Source organism: Synchiropus splendidus, chromosome 4 (assembly GCF_027744825.2).
Source record: "Synchiropus splendidus isolate RoL2022-P1 chromosome 4, RoL_Sspl_1.0, whole genome shotgun sequence".
In the NCBI taxonomy this organism is placed as follows: domain Eukaryota; kingdom Metazoa; phylum Chordata; class Actinopteri; order Syngnathiformes; family Callionymidae; genus Synchiropus; species Synchiropus splendidus.
The window spans coordinates 24488942-24497699 of NC_071337.1; positions in this window are offsets into that span (position 1 = coordinate 24488942).

Here is an 8758-nt window from a genome sequence, read left to right on the forward strand (position 1 = left end):
TGTACGTGTACCTCAACGACATCTTAATCTTCTCGAGAGGGGAGGAGGAACACAAGGAGCACGTCCACTTAGTCCTTCAGAGGCTGCTGAGGCCGAACAAGCTTTCTAGCGACTGAAGACCCTGTTCTCCTCCACACCCATCCTCCGACACCCCGTCCCAAGACAGACGTCAGTTCATCGTGGAGGTGGACTTCGGATTCTGGGGTGGGCGCCAGTCTTTCACAGCGAGATCCAGACGACCTCAAGGTACATCCTTGCGCTTTTTTTTCTTGGAAGCTTACTCCCACCGAACTGAACTATGACATCGGCAATCGGGAACTTCTGGCTATGGTCGCTGCCCTCCAGGAATGGAGACATTGGCTTGAGGGCACTGAGATTCTTTTTCTGGTCCTGACCACAAAAACCTCATCTACCTGCAGACAGCTAAGCGCCTCAACTCACGTCAGACCCGCTGGGCACTATTTCTGGGACCTTTTAACTTTTCAATTACTTATCACCCTGGGAGCCGCAACACCAAGCCCGACGCCCTCTCACGCCTCCACGACCCTCCCACACCTACTGAGAGGACCGAGACCATCATCTCCCCGTCCTGCATGATTCGTGCCGCCAACTGGGACGTGGAGAAGACCGTCCTCGAACACCGCCAGCGTCATCCGGCTCCCAGCTCCGGTCCTCGCAACCGCCTGTTTGTCCCGGAACCCCTGAGGCCACAGATCCTGCAGTGGGGACACTACTTCAAACTGGCTTGTCACCCCGGCAAGGTCCGCACTCGAAACCTGATTGGTCAACGCTTCTGGTGGCCAGGTATGAAACGTGACAAAAAAGCCTTCTGCAAAGCCTGTACCACTTGCAGCAGGTCCAAGTCCTCCGCCGGCTGGTCTCCTTCAACCTCTACCACTTCCTTATTGTCCATGGTCCCACATCGCTGTTGACTTCGTGACTGGGCTCCGTCCATCAACAGGCATGACTACAATCATGACGGTGGTCGACAGGTTCCCGAAGATGGCACACTTTATTCCCCTGCCCAAGTTGCCGTCCGCCCTCGAGACTGCGGACCTGCTGACTCTCCACATCTCCCGTCTCCCCAATAACGTCGTCTCCGACAGAGGACCCCAATTCTCTTCACAAGTCTGGCGCGCCTTCCTCAAGGCCTTGGGAGCATCACCCAGCCTCTCCTCCGGTCACCACCCTCAAACAAACATCTCTTCTCAAGATCCCTCCTCCTGGTCCTCTCATCTCCACTGGGTTGAAAACGCCCATAACACCCTCATCTCTTCTGCAACTGGAATGTCTCCCTTTATGGCTGCATATGGCTACCAACCACCTCTCTTTCCCTCCCTGGAAGCTGAGACTATGGTCCCCTCCGTTGATCACCGCTTGCGGCGCTGCTGAGAGACCTGGTCCCGTGCCCAAACAGCACTGTCTCACACCGCAATAAGAAGCTGGCAGATCAAAGCCGAATCCCTGCACCTCCTTACCAACCAGGCGACAAGGATTGGCTCTCCACCCGAGATCTGCAACTCCCTGGTGAGTCTTGCAAGCTTTCCCCACGATACATCGGCCTTTTCAAGGTGGACAAGGCCGTTAACCAGACGGCCGTAAGACTCAGGCTCCCCGCCTCCCTCAACATCCATCCCACGCTCCATGTCTCTTTGCTCAAGCCTGTCTCCTCGTCTCCTCTCCATGCAGCCTCTGAAGCTCCTCCTCCCCCTCTCATCATCGACAACCACCATACAGGGTCCACAAGATCCTGGACAACTGGCGACGTGGCCGAGGGTTCCAATTTCTGGTGGATTGGGAGGGCTATACTCATCCTTTCCAGACCCAAGGAAGGGTCTTTGGGGGACCAGGTAGGCCAATACCGGCGCATGGTTGAGTGCTAACCGGAGTTGTCTGAAAGCATGGCCACGATCCTCATTCCAACAGAATGCCTGTCCTTTCTGAGTCAACCGATGTAAGGGGTGGGCGATCGTAGCAAAGTCCCTCACAAACCGTCAGTAGTATGACGCAAGGCCCAGGAAACTGCGGAGCTCAGCCGTGTTGCGTGGTGCAGGCCTATCTCTCATTGCTGTGATCTTGGCTGGATCACTGGCCACCCCAGCTCCACTAACCACATGTCCGAGGAAGAACGTCTCTCGCCAGTACAAGTGACACTTCTTGGGGTGGAGACGCAACCCAGCTTGGCGAATAGAGTCAAATAAAACTTCAAGATGAACCAACCGTGCATCAAAGTCTTTGGCGTGGATGAGGAGACCGTCCAGGTACACCACACACTGCTGCTTGGGAATCTCCGCCTACACCGTGTCCTTAAGGCGCTCTAAGGTGGCTGGAGCATTTCAAAGTCCAAATGGCATCACCCTAAATTGCCATAATCCCTGGCTAAGAGAGAATGCAGTCTTGGGGCATGGCTCTGGTGCCAGCTCCACCTGCCAATTACCCCGCCGCAGGTCCAAGCTGCTGAACCAACTGGACTCAGAGATACAATCGAGGGCATCATCCACCCGAGGCAGTGGGTAAGAGTCCTTGCAGGTGACTTTGTTAAGGTGATGACAGTCTACACAGAACCGCCAGGGGCCTTCTTTCTTTTTCACTAGAACCACCGGCGCTGCCCAGGGGCTTGTGGAGGGCTCAGTGACTCCAGCCTCTGCCATCTCCTTGAGTTTCTCCTCCGTCACAGCATGTTTAGTCAGTGGCAGACGATGAGGATGAAGCCGGATAGCTCGTGTGTGCAGTCCTCATCTCGCGCAGCGAAGATGTCTCCAAACACTTCCAACAAACCAAGCAGCCGGGTTCTCTGGCCTTCATTCAATCGCATCTGTACCATCGCAACTCCGATGGTACAGATCATTTATTGCCTGCCTAGTCTCTTCCGATGGAGGTGGGAGTGACTGATGAGTTAGGTTCCTCTTAGCAGTGGGCCTGGTAGCCCGGCTCTGGGTGGCTAAACTTGGCCGCTCGGACATCCACCACTGCCTTCCTTCTCTCCAACAGATCTAGTCCAATGATGCAGGACTTATGCATGTTAGCTAACCAAAAGTTGTGACCAGCTACTGCTAACTTGGCCGTTTTTTCGCCAAGCATTTTTCTCCGCTCACCTGACTGTGGTGAGGTGAAGCTCGGTGGGCTCCCACCCTTGCAAGCTGTGGGCTCTGGTTCCAGGTAGGGTCCCAGGGCGAATCAGGGAGACGGTGGATCCTGTATCAATCACCCCATAATAGTTTAATGGCGTCTGGGGCCCCCGATACCTGGGGGATGGTGCGGGGCAGTGTTGTGCCAGATGTCCTGGTTCCCCACACCGGTAACATCCCTCTTGATTCTTCTGGCTCTGTCGGGGCTGTGGTGGAGACACAGCGGTGACTTGGCAGGTTGTTCATCCTCACTCTGTACCACACCTGCCTGCTGGGCTCGGTGGGTCCAACCATGTTGGCTTGAGCACATGTTCAACATGCTGCACTTCTTCCAGGGCTTCCACCAGCGTTCGGGGTGCTTATAGCTGGATGTGCTCCTTGAGCCTTTCAGCATGTAAAGCTCAAATTAAAGCTTGCAGCGCCAGCTCTTCCTGGGCAGCAGAGTTGAAACGTGGGTAGCCGTGCCGTGCGTGGAGATCTGCTGTATAGGCGTCGAGGCTCCCTCCATTTTTCCTATGGCGACTGGCCAGCTTATCTCGGGCGGCATCAACGTAGGTGTGTTAGCCAAAATGCTGCTGAAATGCACCTTTAGGAACCTCCCAGTTCTGTTGCGGGAGCTCTTGAACATCAGAAAGAACCTGAAGCGCTTTTCCTTCCAAGGTAAGTGCAACCTGTATGGCTGATGCTTCAGCCGTCCACTTATTGAACTGTGCAGTTGTACCTGGATGAAATAAGTCTCTGGAGGCCCTTTTCCGTTGTACTGCGGCAGCTTCGTCGACCCGCGTGGGAAGACTCCGAATGGCATCATGGGAGCTAAATATTCCTCCTTAGCTCATTATTCGGTGTAATTCCTCCAACAGACTGTGGGGGTCCATCTCCGTCCACAAGGGTTCTCCAGGGTGTAGTACCTCCAGCAGCCAGCGGAAGTCCATCTCCTTCAGTAGCAGTCCTCCGGCAGCCTGAGGAGGTCCATCTTCCTCCTCAGTGATCCTCCGGCGTTGCACACGTTGCCTCAACTGCCTCGTATCTCTGCGACCACTGGCTCCATCTGGATTCAGCGGTAGACGTCCAGCATGGGGAGTCATTGCTCTCTTTGGTTGAGCACCTTTCAATGCTTTTATGCACTGAATCATATCGTCAAGTTCTTCGGATGCTTCACAGTACTTAGCTTCGATGTAGGAAGGATACTTTCAAAGAGTGGAGTGGTTTTTATCTTTATCTCAACGTAAATTAGTTCATTGAGGACTTATCTCATATTAAATAATTGAAGTGTTCGGGCTTTTCTTTCAACCCACTGCATGTGACAATGTCTTAATATCTCAAGATAAAATGTCTTAATATCTCAAGATAGCACCACCAAAATTGTATGGTAGTCCAGACACTTATGCTTATGCATCTCCTGTTTGACATTGGCTGGTCTTCCAGTCCTGGGAGTGACAACCCCAGAAGTAGAGCGCTGAACTTGCCTATTGCTATTTATTGTGTTTTGAAGAGCACATACTGCTGTCTCAACTACAGTAGGTCTCCTCAGGGCTGTGTTCTCTCTCCATGGCTCTTCTCTCTGTGCACTAACTGCTGCACCTCCAGCCACCAGTCCGTGAAGCTGATCAAGTTTACGGATGACACCACCATCATCGGGCTCATCTCAGATGGAGATGAGTCGGCTTACTCAACGCCCAGAAGACAATGGAGATGATCATAGACTTCAGGAGAGTCACAGTTTCTCTGTCCCCTCTCATGTTGAAAAAAAAAAAAAAGTTGATTCTGATAAAATTGGGAACACTAACCAATTTATAAAAAGCATTCTTGATGACATTGCTTTATTCAAAACTAGAACACACTTTCCACAATGTAAATTCAAGCTGAATAAGATGGGGGAAAGGGGAAAGAAAAGTTAAAACAAAATGGAACATAGGTAAAATGTGAAATATATGCGACAATGAGAGAAGAGCTTGCTTCTGACTGGAAAGAGACACAGAGGAAGACAGGAAATGCAGAAGAGATTATGTCACGTGGTTGTTCAGGGAACAATGATCAAATGGTTGAATTGGCTGTGTGTGGATAAAAAATAGTCAAAAAAGAAACCGGTCTGCAAATAAAGACTCTCTGGTGTCAGCATCTACAAAGAGTGTTTGCAGAGGAACAACGAGGAAGTGGCCATTCTGCGGTCGTGAGCTAGAAAATCAGGCACAGCTGCAACTTCTCACTCGTTGTTGACAGTGTGATTTGTATGAAACCTGTGGTGTTAAACGTTCCAACCACACAGAGATGTTTCACATTCATTCTGTCAGTGATGGGAATTCAACCCATCACAGTTCTCACATGACTAAATTGTGTCTCCATGTTAAGTGTGCTCTGTAACGTATGAAAAGATAATGTTCAGTTTTTTTTTATTTAACTTTGACCCAGCATCTTCTAATATGAATCTCTTCTTCTCTTGCAATAGCAAGATGGGCTGCATGTAAGACGCTAAAAAGGGGAGGCGCTAGCCTCAGATCTGCTCGTTTGGAGAGTGAGAAGTTGCGACAGGAATGGGTTGGTTGCCTTGTGCGAAAGATGCATTCAATATAGCCTGGTGGAAGGCGTAGACTCAAGAGCCCCTTCTCTGATGCTATGCAACCTACGCTGATGGCCGAGGTGCAGCCTAGACCAGGGTGGCTGGTAGCATTGGTAATCGCTTCTTCTCTGCACTGCCTGGGGAAAGGGTGAGAGAGAGCGAGAACCATCCAGGAAGAGCGACGGCAGGTGCACCAAGGTTTAGAACGGAGAAGCTGTTTGGTGAGGATGAGGGCGAAGCAGCACAGCCAGAGGCCCCTGCAGCAAGACCTGCTCTCCTGGAGATCAGAGATCAGACGGAGTGTAAACATCGTAGAATGTACAACTTGGGTACTCTTGTTTCTTCATCATGCAGGCGTGATGTTTGCGTTTGCGCATCCAGTATGGTGAAAGGCCTCCTGATTCATCCCCAGAAGTTGCACTTGAATTGAGTGGCACCAGACAGTGATGGCACAAGCTGGTGCCCTGAGAAGTTGCAGATACAGATTGACTGCAAATAAATGGATTGCAGGTACCTGGGCATTTCCTCCATCCCAGGAAGCTCTGTGACAGGCGGGTGAATACTGAGGGTGCCGCCAGTCCATGGGCGGCCCCTCACAATGTGTTTGCTGCAGGGGGAACAGGGGGAACAATGACCAACTGTTCCAAGGTAGAACTCATGCTTCAGAGTCTGAAGGCTCCTTTGACTCAGAGAGCTTATAAAGAGAAGTGGCTTGTTTCTTCTCAGTGGTGCACAGCACGATCCCTACTTCCTGACTCTCAGTCGCATTGATTCTCTCTTTTCTCCAGGAGCCGTTTGGAGAAGGCAGAGCGACGTCCACTCTGAGAGTGAATTTCGCGGAAATGTCTTTCGTAGAGGACAGGACGGCAGGCCAATACACAACCATGCGCTTTTGAGCTGCTTTATGTGAGGGCCACAGGTACTCAGACCAGCAACAAGAACCGTTTGCCTGTATTGGGATCTTGAGCTGGTCCTCAGGGCACTCTGAGGGCCCCCCTTCGAGATTCTGGCGCAGTTACTACCCATACCAGGAAACTGATACCATTTTTTGGCAGCGTTTTTGAAAAAAGGTGTGTTTTTAATGCAGTGGAACCTGTGACTGTCACCCATGTATAAGAAAACAATACAGAGGAATGTTGTTCCAATAACAATATATATCAAAGAGTAATAAAAATAAAATAAAAGTAAGAATGTGTAACCTTTGATTAAACTCAAAGATTTCTTTTGAGGCAGAGTACTGGTGAACCACAACTAAAGGCGTGTTTAAACCCCCTCCCCCCTTATTTCTTTTTAACAATATCAGTGTGACCCTCATCCTGTCTCTGCTGCAACATTGTACTGGTGAGTTCACTTTTCACTCTTTAGACCTTGGAGTGTCATAAATGTGATGTTATTTATTTTGATTTCTTTCAGGGTGCACTTGAGTTTTGATATTCTGTTTGCACAGCAAACAATATATTTGAACTCTACTTAACACAATGGAAATTTGCAATGTGTGGAATAAATTAAACTTTATTTATAAAGCATGTTACATAGTGTAGTGAAAATGAAAATGGATTTTGTGTTTAGTTGTTATCGAGTTGCATTAAGTCCTTCCACCCCAACATTCCAAGGTCAGATAGGTAGTATACTTCCCATTAACTTTGGGATGTGAGATTCGATATCACCTGATAAACACCGTACAGAGCAGCCTGATAACATATTGTAGAATGTGTTTTTCAAATAGAAAAATATGTCATGGAGGTGAAATGAACTGAACGAGACCCCTGACGAAATTCTGGCAGACCACTCCATTTTCAAAATGCAGAGAAAAACCTGGCAACACAGTTCTCCACTTTCAGTGGGAAGAGAACCGACTACGCGGCTCACTGCCGAGTAACCGAACAGGAGCGGTTCAACACAAGTGGAAATTATTTTGACGGACAGTTCCGAACCGTCATCGTGGCGACACTTCACTGCAAAGTATGATCCAAAGACTGCATACGTTGTTGAAGTATTCGTTTGTGTTGTAGAGCAAGAATAGAATTTCAGTTTGCGAGTGTTCAACCACTCTATTGACAGAGTCCTGTTTACATTAAAAGCGTATTATATGATGTGAAATTTTGTTTTTCAATTATTGTTCAATTATTATTATTATATAATATGCATTATATTATTATTATTGAAAAATCAAAGCCATACACAGTCATACAAACATAAAAAAATATTAAAGACAAATAATCTAGACATTTATTTTCTTTGACACACGTATGTAAATATGTTGTAGACAATTTATGAAAATTTTATTAAATAGTAAAAATCTTAACCCCTTTGGATATTCGGTATTCTGTATTATTCGGTATTTAGCCAAGCATTTCAAATTGTATTTGGCTTCGGCCACAAATTTTCAATTTGGTGCATCTCTCATAATCTTCCTAATCATTCGTTTCCAGGTTTATTGGGAAACACATCGCACACAGCCAACATCCGAGACGTTTCAAACAGCCCCTGAGAAAAAAGGAAACCTGAAGATGGGGAAAATTAATCCATGCCTGAAAGTCTGCTTTCTCATCTATAATGCTGTGATTTTAGTAAGTGAACAACATATATTGAACACAAAATATATTTTTTCCCTATAAAGAGGCATTCCAAAAAACATTGTCTCATTCACAAATATGGAACACTTGTTATTGAGAATGTTGTCATTCACAAAACAATGAACAAAGTGTATAGCAAATAATGATGCTGTGTAAAGTATAATAAAACAAGCTCATCATAAGATACAAAATTGGACATGAATTCTTCATACTGTATACTCTTATTTAAAAAATATGACTGCAAACATTCTGCTTTTAATATCAATTTATGATTTTTAGACTTCAATAGGATAAAATGCTGTCATTGTCGTTTTATTCCCTTTTTGTCCTCAGACCTTAGGACTGCTGAACTTTGTGTCACTGACTGTGGGCAGTTCACTCACAGTAAGTGCACTGCAGAAGCACTGTCTTGATAATACTGCAGAAGCTCGCGTGGAAATGAAAGAACTGCCAGCCTGTTGCGCAATTGGTCTATTATCATGAAAGAAACTGCATTT